Source organism: Nicotiana sylvestris, chromosome 10 (assembly GCF_000393655.2).
Source record: "Nicotiana sylvestris chromosome 10, ASM39365v2, whole genome shotgun sequence".
In the NCBI taxonomy this organism is placed as follows: domain Eukaryota; kingdom Viridiplantae; phylum Streptophyta; class Magnoliopsida; order Solanales; family Solanaceae; genus Nicotiana; species Nicotiana sylvestris.
This window is the reverse complement of record NC_091066.1, coordinates 130997717-131013264: the sequence shown is the minus strand read 5'-3', so window position 1 is coordinate 131013264 and position 15548 is coordinate 130997717.

Genomic DNA, 15548 nt, shown 5'->3' with positions numbered 1-15548 from the left:
GTAACTAGGGAGTCACAAAGTGGCTTATGGTAAGAGTACCACAAGTTAGTTGAATTCTTTGTAATAGAATCATTATAATGTGGCTTGTAATAGGTGTTTACAAGTTAGTGAAGTTGAAAGCCTACAAGTTTAGGGCGTGATTTTTGTCCCCTTGAGTTGGGATTTTTCCACGTAAAAATCCTCTGTGTTCTTTACTTACTACCGACCTACTGTGGTAACAATTAGAGAACCTGATTCCCTATACTAGTTAGTTTTATAGCCTATTGCTTACAGTAGGAACTGCCAGAGAATCAGGTTCTCTATACAGTGCGAACTTATCCTATGTCTCATCTACATACTGGTTCCGTAGTTAGCACTATGCCAAACTGATATAGGACCTGATCATTATACAGTTCGGTTCATCGGTATCTTCAGTGGAAACTCATAGAGAACCCGGTTCTCTATACAGTCTGGTGGACGTTTAATTTTTAATGGTTGGTATTAGAGCAGGTTCTTTCTAAAAGGTTAACACCTAGAAAGGATCTACATGGCTGCTCCACCAAACCTTGAGGAAAGTCAATCAACCAATAGACTACAAAGATTTCAGAAGATGGTTCACAACAATGGTAGGATCCCAAAGAAAGGAAGTTCCAGCAGGAATTCCAAACGAAATGATTGTTGTCATAAGTGTGGAAAGCCTAGACACTTAATCAAAGGCTGCCCATTTCTGAAACAAGAGCATCACAAATACAACTCTGACAAAGTAGCAAAAAGGAACCTGGTTCCTGACAAACGATTCAGCCGAAAAGGAGCAGCTGACAATGTTGTGAAGCAAGCTCTTGCTGCATGGGAAGACTCCTCCAGTGAATCAGAAAAGGAACCAGGTGCAGGAAGCAGCTCCATGATGGCAGTGCAAAATGAAGCAAAGGAACTTGATTCATTGTTTGCATTGATGGCTCAATTCGATGAGGATGAAGAGGATGACAATGATGAGGTAACTTTCAGGGATGTTCAGAGAAATTTGAAGTCCTACTCTTCGATAAAATTAATGTCATTAGCAAATGTTCTATTGATACATATTATAATTTTGTTAATGATAAAGATGCCCTAATCATAGAGATAGGAGATGCTGAATAGCCTAGAGATGATTTGATGATAGTGGTTGATGACTTGAAGGAAACCATAGAAACCCTTAGCAAAGAAAAGAATACTCTAGTAGAGAAAATTGCAGCTACTGAGCAAGAAAGGGATGATATGGTAGTTTCCTTTGATGATTTAAGGGAACAAATGGAAGAATTAATTAGAGAAAACAACTTGTTGAAAAAACAAACAAAAAAATGGATGGACAACACTGAGGGAGAGGAAGTGGTTAGAAAGGCTCAACTTGAGCTTGAGAGTGAGCTTAAGAAAATTAAAACAAGTCTTGTTGCTGAGCTTGAAAAGAATAGACAACTTCAGGAGGATTTAAAAAGGGTTAAAATTGATCTTGATAAGTCATTAAAATGGACCCGGTCCTCTGATGTGATAATGTCTATATACGGGAGTAATGGTGGGAACATGCAAGGCATCGGGTTCCAAAAGGCTAAAACCTCCTATAATCCCCATAGAAAGTATGTAACTGTGGCTAATAATAGGTTGTGCACTTACTGTGGTCAAACAGGTCATTACAAGGACTTTTGTAAAGTTAAAAATTAGTCTTTACAGAAAAACAAAGTCCTTATTGAAAAAAGGCGTACTGATGAGAAACCTGGTTCCCTGAAAAGAAAATATGTGCTGCCTGCATGGACAAAAAGAAGTTTGATCCGCCTATTCTATCATTATAAGGGACCCAAGCTGGCTTGAGTTCCTAAGTCTAATCATTGACTTAAGTGTGTAGGGAACAGTGAAAGGGAGCAGTCAATAGTGGCACGTGGATAGCGACTGCTCGAAGCTTATAACTAGAAAAACAAATTATTTCCTTTCACTGAAGGCCCTGCGAAGAGGGAGTGTATCCTTTGAAAATGGTAAGAAGGGATACATTCTTGGGATTGGAAGGATCGGGAACAGTATGATTCCATTGAACAGTAGAGTACCTGGTCCTCTAAGAGATTATGCTGGGTATTTCCCAAATTTGTGACAAGGGGATCTTGGTTGTTTGAGTGTTGTTAATGATAATGCTGAGCTATGGCACAGAAGGCTAGGTCATGCAAGTTTCATGATGCTGAACAAATTAGTCAAGAAGGACCTGGTTTATGGTCTGCTCAAATCAAGCTTCAAGGATCACAGGGTGTGTGATGCATGTGTAAAAGGACTGCAAGTCAGATCCTCTTTCAAGCCCGAAAAGGAAGTTATTATCTCAAGGCCACTTGATCACCTCCATATGGATCTATGTGGACCTATGAGGATTCCAAGTAGAGGAGGAAAGAGGTACATATTCTCATAAGTGTGGATGATTACTCCAGATTTACATGGACCTTCTTCCTCAGAACTGAAGATGAAACGTCAGCCGACATAGAGGAACCTGGTCCCTTAATCACAATATCTGAAGAAGAAAATAGAGTTGTGGATGTTGTACATGGAACTCCAGCTACTGAGAAACTCAAACCAGATCAAAGATAAGAAACTCACTTGCCTTCTCAGCCTTTCTCTCTCAAATAAAGCCTAGGAATATCAAGGAAGCATTGGAAGATGTTGAGTGGATTACACCTATGCAAGAAGAGCTCCGTCAACTTGAAAGGAACAGTATGTAGAACTTGGTTCCATGACCTACTGACAGAACTGTTATGAAAGCCAAGCTCCCCGTGCTTAGAGTGAAAGAAATCAGGAAGGAACCTACTCATTGTGCAGATCTATGTTGATAGAATCATCTTTGAAGCTACAGTTGTCTCCCAATGTGAAGAAGGTGCATAACTCATGGGAAGTGAGTCAGAAATGAGTATGATGGGGGATATTAATCTCTTCTTAGATTTACAAGTGAAGCAAACTCCCAAGGGGACAATGATAAGACAACGGAAGTACATCAAAAATCTGCTGAAGAGATTTGACATGGAGACATCAAAAATCATTGACACTCCCATAACCATAGCTACTTGTCTAGAATGGATAAACCTGGTTCCCCTATAAATTAGACCATGTATAGAGGTATCATAGGGTCACCTCTGTAGCATATCAGATATTGTTTTTAGTGTGGGTCTGTGTGCCGGGTTTCAATCCTATCCAAAGGAATCTCATCTGAAAGCTGCCAAGAGAATCCTAAGATATCTCAAAGGGATGTAGGACCTAGTTCTCTACTATCCCTCAGTTGATAACTCTAACTTGGTTGGATATGCTGATGCTGATTATGTTGAATATCCGGTGGATACAAACAAAATATCTAGACCGACACATTTTTTGAGGTCATGCTTGATCTAATAGGGTATAGAACTGTGTGGCTCTTCCTACTGCTGAAACTGAATACGTGGTTGTTGCTTCTTGTTGTGCTCATTCACTATAGATCAAGCAACATCTTTAAGACTTTGATGTATTTATATCTTGAACCCGGTACAACACAAGAGGACAAAACATATTGATATCAGACACCATCTTCTCAAGGACAATGTTAAAAATGTTCTGATTTGTATGAAGTTCTGGAAGACAAAGGATCAGGTAGCAGACATCTTCACTTACACTGTGCAGGGAACTTTTTGAAAGAAATCGTCTAGAGTTGGGGTTGATCAAGCTCAACTGAGGACCTGGTCCCTCGATGATTGGCTATGTTAAGAAGGAAAGGTACAATGCTAAAAAGTGTTTTTCGACGACATCTAACTCAAATCTATACTGTTACAGGTATACACATATGGCAGTTTTAGGACAAAACAAGTAAGAGTGACATTGCACTTCTAGGAGTCTTTGCTCAAAATTTTCAAAAACCGTCAAGGAACCTGGTTCTTGTGACTCAGGTTAGTAGTCTCTCCAATACTTATATGCCTTTTTAAGATGCTGAAGTTTCATGTCATTAATTTACTTCTACCTTTCTCCTGCCTCTCCTCCTACCTTTTGAAGTCCAAAATGTTAAACGTTTTCTGAACTGACCCGTTGCCCTAAAAAAAACACTTCTCTATCTTACACCCAACCAAAACCGATTCTTTTCTTCAAAACCAAAATCAACCTTGTCTCAAAATAATCCTTCTTTCCAAATATGCCAGAAGTGAACCCAACTCTCTCACTTTCAAAAAACCTAACTCCATCAGAATCAGAACTCTAAGAAGTCTTTGGTAGATTTTGATGGAAGTTTAACTGAAAGGGAACAGGGTAGATCTAATATTCTAGAGCGTGAGGCTGAAGTTATGGTTGGATTTGTGGAAGTCTTGAAGGATGGAGAAATTGGTAAATGTGAGGACTGAATGAGGAACCTGATCCCTCAAGTCCTTCTCATGAAGTCAATTTTAATGATGATCTTTTTCTCTTTGAGTTTTGTGTTTAAACGAACTTCCGATCTAGTAAAGATGATCGAGAAAAGTAGGTTGATTGATGATGAAGTGGTGTGACCTGCTGATGTGGTGATTGTGGAAGAGAGAATGAAGTGGAAAAATCTCCAATTTGAGAAAGAATTAAAAAAATAGAGAAACGAAAGCTGGCTGAGAAAGATGCAGCAGATGATAAGGGTAAACAAATTGGGAAGAAGAAGAGGGAGACATGGCTGCTCAGGGATAGAAAGGGTAGTGTAAGTGAGGAACCTGGTTCCTTACAGAAGCAAAAGGTTAAGCCATTAGGTTTGGAGGGAGAAGACGTTGAAGTCTCAAAAGGTGCTGTAAGGCAGAATGTTGACTCTAATATTGCTGAAAAAATGGAGGAACTTCTCAATATTGTTGAGTTCCAAAGATAGAATCACCTTTTTGTTCCTCTAAGTCCCAATGTTTCTGAAGAAGAAGTAAAAACTTCTATGTTTTACGTGATACTATGATGTTATATGTGCATGGGACTGAGTATGTTCTTGATGAGACGATGATTGGGGAGATTCTTGGTGATCTGTTTGATGGTTCAACCTACTCAAATAGGTTGAGAACCTGGTCCTTGAAGACCCTCGGGTGAATAGAATGCTAAATTGAAGGGTGAGAATGAAAGATTGAGGAAGAAGGTGGAGGAACTGAGAGAGAATATGATCATTGATCAAAGGAGAGTCAATGAACAAATGGACAAGCTCATCAAGGCCTTAGCCCCTTACTTTTCATCCTGCCCAATGATCCATATCTTTCACTCCTTCCAAATTCCCTTGAATTCTTCTCTTCTTTTGATCCCTATATTTGATGACATTGGTACTTCAGTTGTTTAAATTGTCATATTATGATTGTTGAAACTACTGTGCTTTTATTAGAATTACTTCACTATGGGCAACAACTCTATGTTGTACACTAACATTCACTTGTTGTTCTTGTTATTGTTTATGTTGTGTTGCCCAAGTGGTCTGAGTTAATGTTGCTGAACTTCTTTTTGGTAGTACTTCTTCTGTCATTCTTTTCTATGATGTCAAAAGGGGGAAGTTAATGTTGTCCATGAAAGATGGATCTGCTTCGCAGGGGGGACGTTGCTGATAATGCAGAGAAATATATGAGGAATCTAGTTCTCTGCTTCTCAAGAGATAGCTCTGCTTCGTAGGGGGAACGACATTGCTGATAATATGTTGATTTTAGGTCTGATCCGTAGGAAACATGTGAGGAATCTAGTTCTCAAGAGGAATATTAATTCTGGGTTTGTCATCATCAAAAAGGGGGAAATTGATAAGTTATGAAACTTTGAGTTTTGATGATTTGCCAAACAGTCTTGAGGAACAGTTGTGATTGGCTCCTTAGGTTCGGTTTTCATGGGGAATATGGCTGATCCATAGGGGGAACGATATGGAGATCTGGTTCTTAGGAGGAATATAAATTCTAAGTTTGTCGTCATCAAAAGGGGGAAATTGATAGGTTACAAGTACCTTGTACACAAGTACTTTACTTTATGTTTTGATGATCTAACAAACTTATCATTCAGAACCAGATAAAGAACCTGCTACACATCTACAAGACCTTGAGATCACAAAGTTCCAGGTTGGGATCCAGCCCTTGGGAAAGTAAGGTAAATGCTATTACTGAATCAAAGGACCTGAAGGAGCTGACCATAGAAGAGCTGGTTGGAAATCTGAAGACCTACGAGATGAAGAGGAAGATAGACAGTGAAAGAAGAGAACCAAAGAAAGAAAAGAACTTGGAACTCAAAGATGACAACAATGACTCAGTGAGGAAGAGTAGAAGAAACAGCCGAGGGACCCGGTCCCTACCAGTTCCCGAGGAGACTGTGTAAAGTTAACTCTCCAACAGGAAAGCTACACACGCTACTGCACAGGAACAGTGCAGTAGTCACCTTTCTGTGGAAGGCTCTTTACTTACCTTGCTTACATCATTTTAAGTGATGTCACACATGCATAAACACAATCAAGGAAGGTAAAACACCTTACTTTATGAGAGAACCAGATAAAGGACCCGAAGCATGCCTGGTACAATCATTCAAGATAGTCGACTTAAGATAATCTAGGCAGTGTGTCTTTAGATTCACAGAAACTAGATTAGGGACCTAATACCTTGGTGTTCCCCTAACAGAAGAATAAGTCAACAATACAGTAGGAAAGCAGCTGCAAAAAGTGACTACCTGCAACTGTACACGCAACAGTTCTGTAGACAGTGCAACAGTCACTTCCTATTGAGAAGGGGTATGTACTAACCAAGATTGGACATCACCATTGTGAATTGACATCACTAAGGTGATGTCTTTAGTAATATAAACCCGGTGCAAGACACAAGGCCTCCCTCTCCAAGACTTGCAAAATCAGAAACAAAAATTCTCTCTCAAGTGTTTGCAACAACCTCTTTCAAGAACAAAGTTGCTTTAACCTCAAGGACCTGATCCAAGATCAAAGATATCTTAAGTCCTTAGGTTTGTTGAGTCTTTGTTATTTGTTCTTCATTGTAACTCCTATCTTGCTATCTTAGAAGCCATTTTTAGGAAACCCAAATTCCGTAAACTTTTCAGTTTACGTTGTGACTAGGTTTAGTCATAAGCTAAAGTCTTTGTAACTAGAGAGTTGCAAAGTGAATTGTAATAAGTGTTATTACAAGTTAGAGTGTGTAAAAGCCTTTGTAACTGTAAAGTGACAAAGTGGCTTGTGGTGAGAGCGTCACAAGTTAGTTAAATTCTTTGTAACTCAGGAGTCACAAAGTGGCTTTGGTAAGGGTATCACAAGTTAGTAGAACTTTTTGTAATAGAGTTATTATAAAGTGGCTTGTAATAGGTGTTTACAAGTTAGTGAAGTTGAAAGCCTACAAGTGTAGGTCGTGGTTTTTATCCCCTTGAGTTGGGATTTTTTCACGTAAAAATCCTCTGTGTTCTTTACATATTGCCGAGCTACTGTGGTAACAATTAGAGAACCTGATTCCTTGTATTGGTTGGTTTTACAGCCTGTTGCTTACAGTAGGAACTGCTAGAGAATCTGGTTCTCTATACAGTGGGAACTTATCCTGTGTCTCATCTACATACTGGTTCCGCAGTTAGCACTGTACCAAACTGATATAGGACCCGATCGCTATACAGTTCGGTTCATCAGTATCTTCAGTGGAAACTCATAGAGAACCCGGTTCTCTATATAGTCTGGTAGACGCTTAGTTTCTAACATAATCCAACAGTGAAGTACCTCCTCTGTTCTTATCCCCAAAGCCGAAGTCGCTTGAACCTCGCCATTGCCACCAACAGTCGCCCCAACATGCCCATTGAAATCCCTTCCTATAAATAACTTCTCAGTGGGTGGAATACCATTCAAAACCTCATCCAAACCCTCCCAGAAACACCTCTTAACCTCTTTATCCAAGCCACGTGGGATGCGCAGACGCTAATGACATTCAGAATGAGTTGTTCAACCACTAACTTGATAGACATCAATCTATCATTCACCCACTTGACCTTTACCATCGTCTCTCTGAGTTCCCTGTCCACCAAAATACCTATTTCGTTCTTACCCTTCATGCCTCCAAAATACCATAATTTAAACTCATCTGCATCCATCGCCTTCGATCGTAGTCACCTAGTCTCCTGGACACATGTTATATTGACTTTCCTCTTCTGGAGATAGTTTGATAAAAATCAAGTATGGAAATAGGTACGTAAGCCAGCAAATGCTGGAATCATTGGAATCAAATGGGTATTCAGAAACAAGTTGAATGAAGATGGCAAAGTGGTTAGAAGCAAGGCTACTCACAATAGGAAGGAGTCGACTATGATGAAATATTTGCTCTCGTAGCTTGGTTAGAATCAATTTGTATATTTCAATCTTATGCATCTGCTAAAGTTATTGACTTATTTCTAATAGATGATAAAAGTGCCTTTTTAAACAGTTTTATTGACGACGAGGTATATTTAAACAACCTCCTGGATTTAAAAGCTTACAATTTTCTTATCATGTGTATAAGTTGACTAAAGTCCTCCATGGACTTAAGCAAGCTCTTCGAGTCCGGTATGCAAGGCTGAGCGTTTTTCTAACTAATCATGGATTCATGAGAGATAAGATAGATACGACATTATTTATTAAGAGATCCTCCGCATGTAATCTCACTATTCAAATTTATGTCGATGATATTATGTTTGGCAGTACTAACCCTACTCTATGTAAGGATTTTTGAAATCTCATGCAAAGTGAGTTAGAAATGAGTATGATGGGGAAACTTGCATTCTTCCTTGACTACAAATTCATCAATAAGAAAAGGCAAAATACATAAGCGGCCCATTTAAGTTGTCCTTAACGATCAAACAAACACCTCAACTGACCCATTTACCATTTAGACACTTCAAATGTTTATTAAGTGTATCAAATAAATACATGGTTCTGATGTGGCATATGTGTGTTTGCTAACAAAGTTTTGGGCGCGTGAAGTCATTTTTTCAGCCCAATATTTTTTTCTTTGAAAAATAACTAAGAACTTAGCCTCTTTTCTTCTTTTCTTCTCAACAAAACCACCTCAACCCACCATAAAATCACCATAGAGGCCAGAAATTAGCCATTAGATCTCGGACTAAGCCACCGGAAACCACCAGAAACTGCCACCTTTCACTACAAAACTCTATTGCGAGCTCCGCCTAGTTCCATCGACCAAAAATCAGTCCCAAATCAAGTGAAGGAAGCAGCAAAAATACAGCAACAAGAGATGCGAAAAACTAACAATTTTTTTTCTTAGTAGTCTTGTCACTCTCATCTTCACCATAAAAACACAATTTCTCCACCCCATTTCATTTTTGTGGTAGAAATTTTAAGAATAATTTTACACCAAAAATAACAAATTAGAGAGAAAAAGTCATATAAGCCCAAATTTTTAATTAGGAAACTAATGGATAGAAGATTGAAGATTCTAGTAGAGTCGTTTTCTAGCTTTACTTGGAGAACAAATTTTTGACGATGGAGGTCGCATAATGAGCTTTTCCGATGATGTCAATTAATGATCCCTTAGTGGGTTCTCTATTTGGCTATTCTCTGTTGTTTCATATTGGTATGAGTATTAATTTGTTGGGTGGATTTAAGAAAAAGGGATGGTGTATACGACTGGTGCAAAGAAGAAGATAAAAAAAAGGGGGGAAGGGGGAGGGCCGAAGGGGGAGGAGGGAGGGATAGTGATGGTCTTAGCAAAAGTAAAGGAAAAGGGTTTCTCTTTCTTCTTTAATGTATGTTCTTTTTTGTTAATTATGTGTCAATTTTTTATTACAATTTACACGTTTCGTTCTTTAATTGGTTCATTTAACATGTCATTGGCAAGTGTAGCTCACACATAGAGTCATCAGCACTCGGGTATTTACTTGATACTCTTAATAATTACTTGAAATGTTTAAATGGTAAATGAGTCAATTGAGGTGTTTGTTTGATCGTAAAGGACAACTTAAAGGGGCCGTTTACGTATTTCGCCATAAGAAAAGGGCACAATCATTTGTCAAATGAATTACACTAAGGAATTAATACAAAAACTCGGTATGAGCAATTCTAAAGTGCTTGGAACGCATATTAGTCCATCAAGCACCTTTGACAAAGATGAGAAAGAAAAATCAATGGATGAAACTAAGTACTGAGGAATGATTGGATCGATGTTATACTTAACTGCTAGTCGAGCAGATATCATGTTCAGTATGTGTAAATGTGCCAGGTTTCAGTCAGCTCCTAAAAAATCTCATTTAACCGATGAATAATTCGCTATCTCATTAGAACTACCTCTTATGGACTATGGTATCCTCATTCTAACAATTTTCAACTTGAAGGATTTTCATATGCTGAACTTGTAGGTGATAAAGATGACAGGAAAAGCATTAGTGGGACATGCAAATTCTTGGAAAAATCATTAATTTCCTGGAATAGAAAAAAACAAGGATCAGTGGCTTATATAGCCATTGGACAATATTTTTTTCAATTAATTTGGATGTATCATCAGCTGGGTGACTATGATTTATTTTTTAAGCCTATTCAAATATTTGTGAAAATTCTAGTGCTATATGCCTTTCAAAAATTCTGTGCATCATTCTATGGCTACGCATATAGACATCAAACATCATTTTATCAGTGATCATTTTCTTAAAGGTGATATAGAAATAATGTTTGTTAGTACTAATGATCAGTTAGCGGATATTTTTACAAAATTCTTACTTGAAGATAGATTTGCGCATTACGAGACTCTCTTGGTATTATTTGACTTATTTCCAAAAACTAGGACTTTTGTGTTAATAATTGTCACACCTCCTTTTTCCGCGCCCGCGGGGGCGCAGGGGAGTTTTTTCCAATTAAAGGACAATCGAAACGGGATTGTTTATTTATTTCAGAGTCGCCACTTGGAAGATTTAGGGTGTCCCAAGTCACCAATTTTAATCCCGAATCGAGGAAAGGAATGACTCTATATTACAGTCTGCGTACCAGAAATCCGGATAAGGAATTCTGTTAACCCGGGAGAAGGTGTTAGGCATTCCCGAGTTCCGTGGTTCTAGCACGGTCGCTCAACTGTTATATTTGGCTTATTTATCTGATTTTAAATACAATATGAACTTATGTGCAAATTTTATCTTTCAACCGCTTTTATCATTTACTGTTATTTTTATCAAGAATTGCAACGTTATAAAAATATATCTCGAACCACGTTACAATCAATGTACCCGTGGTCGTCGACACACTTTGACTCCGTTGAGATTTGGATTTGGGTCACATCAATGTGCACCCGAGTTTAAGGAAATTAAATTATTAAAGGCGCGCCTAAAGCGACTAGCGTATTTATTTTGGGTAAGACCGTGGAATTTTACTAAACGGTTCATCCCGAAGTCCAAATAATTTTTAAAGCAAATTTACTGAGGGCCCCGCAATTTGTATTTTATTTGGCGAGGCTCATCTCATTCTTATTTTTTTAAAAATGAATTTGCAACGTCATGGACACGCATCTCGAACCACGTCACAATCAATGTACCCGTGATTAGAAATACATTTCGAATCCGTCGAGATTTGGATTTGGGTCACATAAATGTGCACCCGAGTTTAAGAAGGTAAGGTTTATTAAAGCGTATCCTAAAGAGACTAACGTGTTGTTATTTTAGGAGGGTTGTGAGATTTGCTAAGCAACCCGTCCTGGAAACTAAATGCTTCAATAATATACATTTAACAAGGGCCCCGCATTTGCACGTTTTATTTATTTTCATCGAGGCTCATCTCGTTCTTATTTTAAAAGGATATCCTATAGCAACTACGTTTCTTATCGCGTTTGTCCTTATCAATTGAAAACGGTAGATAGTCCTAATTAATTAAATGCTTGCAAGTTATTTGTAATGACATTCAGAAAAGCTAAAAAAAAATTTCAGAAATGGAGGCTGTATGTACAGTCAGCCGAACAAACAATTATAGGCCCAAATCCAGCCCATGCGTGATAGGCCAGACCTGGGCCTCTGCCTGTTCTACGCGAGCCTACTTGGTTTGCTTCGATTTGGGCTCGACCTTCATGAGGTTGAGGCCCTGAACTGATTCTTTGTTTTGTGAAATGAGTTTATCAATTTATGGGACAATATGGCAAAAGGAGAAAGAACTTTAACTAAAACGGATAGCTTTCCTATTTGGCCTACATTAGAGAATATACTATACCATCAGACTAAGTCTGAAATACGACTTATTACACTGGGCATATTTTCACCTAGCAGTATACATACAAGGCTAGCATTCGTTAACCTACATTGATATACTTAGTATGTAGGCTGCTTCTATTGTCCAAACAAAAATGTAACTATTTCATGACATTTAGAGTAACAGTTCATGTACATATATAAAAAAACAATCTGCAGGTCCTCTCTTTTGCATTCATGCTCAAACTTTCAGTTACATTTGTGGTATTAATTGTGTACCTGGTATGGAGGACAAAGAAGGAAGGAATGGTCAGCTAGGCAGTATGCAGTAAACACAGCAACAACAGATACACAACAAACACAGCAACAACCAACTGAACCAAGTGTCTTCCACAGCCACAGACAACCAACAGTGATCTCCCAGAATACAAGGACTAGCAAATAGTCGAGTGCCAAGCCAGTAGTCCCAGGAAAAAGTAAAGAAATAGCAGCAGTAACTGAGGGTTCAGATGCAGTAAAACCACCAGTTCAACAACCACAAACAACTCAGTCAATGCAAGCAACAGAACTTGGCCAAGACAGCTTGACCAATATGCACTCTTATACAACTTTCAGGCAGTGTTTGGTTACAATCTATTTGGAAACTAACTTATGTTATTCAGCTTTCTTTAAACTCAGTAAAACTTTCTTTAAACTAAAAGTTTCAGCTTTAAAACTAAAAATTCCAGCCTTTTCTCTCTTTTTTTTTTCTGAAGACTAAAAGCCCAGCCTAAGACTCAAAACCCCAGCCCCGTTTAAGTTCTCAAATGGCTTATTTATAAGCCAAAAACCAGTGCAGTTAAGCTGCCTTTTTTGCTGCAACTTGCAGCCTGCCCATACTTTTTAAAGCCCATGCCTAAGCATCTTTTGGTGTCAGCCCCCTTTATTCCCACGCCTGGTTTTGTTTAATCAGGAGTTATGGGCCTCATTTTTTATTCAATTTAAGTACCATACTCTTATGTCTTGTTCCCCATTGGCATTAATTTAATCCCAAATTAGTACCCTACTTGTCAGCTCATTTAAACTAATCATTTTTGTCCTTTGCAAACCCCAGCCTACCCCTGTTAAACCCTGGTTACCACTGTCTTGACCCTTTGCCGCATCAGGGCATTTTTGAACTGATGAAAGTTTCAAATTCAGGACTGCCTAGACTGAACCTTTCAATCATTTTTCAATGCAAACAAACTATTTCAAACAATGTTGGGGCCTTCAATCAGTGGCAAAGTATCAATTAGTCATGCGACATTATTAGCTCGTTTGATTCATTAGTTATAGAAACTAATCAACGACATTTATCGAGTCGACTATACTAATTATAGCAGGTAATAATCAGTCGCTCACACAAACAATATGTTCAGGGACCTAAAGGGCTTCGGACAACTTGGTCAGTCACTAGGAACCTATATAAGTTTATTCATGCGACGACTATACTAATCGGACATGCTTATCATAGGATACATTTAAATCATACACAGAAACCAATCGACCAAATAAAAGGTCTTTACAGAGATGAAGAAATCCGAATGAAAAATAAAATAACAAAAAAATAACAAACAAACACAACGAAACATGCTGACCACTTAATCAAAACTAACACAAAAGAAAGGAAAACTTACCGAAAATGCTTAAATCAAACAGACCCAAATCTGATTCAACTTCGAACTTTTGAGGCCGAACAAACTTTAATCAGGGTGTTCTCACATGAGAACACCTTGATTAAGGTCTATTAGACCTCAAACCCATGTCAAAAACCGGCCGGGTTCCCCAGGTGCATGTGTTTCAAGTTCTGGATTTCCAGATCTGGATTTTTAGGAGTTGTGGGTAGATTCGGACCAAACCAAGCTTGGTTTGGTCACGAGGAAGGTCAGGGGAGTGTCTGGTATGAAGATGGGATGGTTTGGCATAGATCCGGGTTCGACTCAAATCTTCAAATGAAGATTCGAGACGAACGGAAGTGATTCGAGGCTCGTGGTTAGTGGATTTGTGTTCAGGACAGTGAGGTGGTCCTAGGGTGTTCAGGAGGTGGCCACCGGCGTCCATGCCGCCGGGTTCTGGTGAAAGGGAAGCTAGGGCGGCTGCTAGGGTTTGGGGGGGGCTTCAGTGTTTGGATGAAGACGATGAGTGGGGGGTTAGAATAGGGGGCGTGGGGTGTGATAGGAGGCTTATATACGGGGAGGCTGATTCAATCCTGGCCGTTGGATCGATTAAAATTGATGGCCAGGATTGGGGAGGCTAGACCATACGGTGCCGTTTGGTTAATCAAGGGGTCGGTCAAAAACGGGAATGGGTCGGGTCATGAGGGCTAATAAGGGCCATCGGATCAATGGAAATGAACGGCCCAGATTGATTTGCCTGAAACGACGTCGTTTCAGGAGATGCCTGGGTAGCCGGTTTTGGACTGGACCTGATCGAATTGGTTTGGGCCTATTTTTGGTTTATTTCCTTGGCCCAAACCGTTTTCTTCATTCTTTTCTCCCTTTCTTTTTTTTTTTCTAATCTTAAAACTAAAAATAAAAAATGAAATTCAAACAAACATAATTATCAAAATATTTAAATAGGTTAAATCGCACCCTAGAATATTTTTGTGAATTTTTCTTTTACTGAATGAATTATGGTCTAATTACCAGATCATACACATTTTGTACTTTGTTTAATAATATAAAAAAAAATGGACAAAATGGACAGACCCACACATGACTAGCAGCACACGTTACGGAAAATTGAAAATTGTACAGCGAGGTCCTTTGTTACTATTTCTTTTGGAGTGACTGTCCGTGAAGCAAAAATCACGTGCTTACAGCTGCCCCTCTTTGCACGAAGACACGAAGGGTTTTCGCGCAAAGATAAAGCGAGCGATTTTTGCCCGTCCGAATACTCCGTGTGAAGCATTTTTTGAAAGAGATTTGACCGAACCTTTGCTTCAGAGGTTTCCTACATATCCTGGGCTGAACAGGAATCAGGTCAATGTAGTTCGGGAAATTTTGGTAGCTGGGACTACCGTGTGACTGTATTGCTTGCTGTTGTTGTTGTGCGCTGTTGTATACTGCTGTAGGATGCTACTGCTCAACCGATCTCCCTATTACATTGCTCTAAAAGGAAAACAAGAAGCTAAGCTAAATTGAGGATCCTGAAATCTTATCCATCTTCAACTTGTTCTTGTTGCTTTGCTTTCTTGTCGGCTAACACTCTCCTCCGATGCCTTTATCTTGTGACTTTGGGAGATGATGCTGGTCCTTTGCTGACGTTTGAATGCCAGTTTACATTACTTTGCTTGATCCGCTGGGGACACGGCTTTCTTCTTTAAATCTTCCAATGGCTCCTTCAGTGGTATGTTTCTTCATCAGCATCGTCATGCTGGGCATGCTACAATGTTTCCAAACTGCTTCTTTTGAGATGCGTTCCTTTTTCCTTTTGAATTG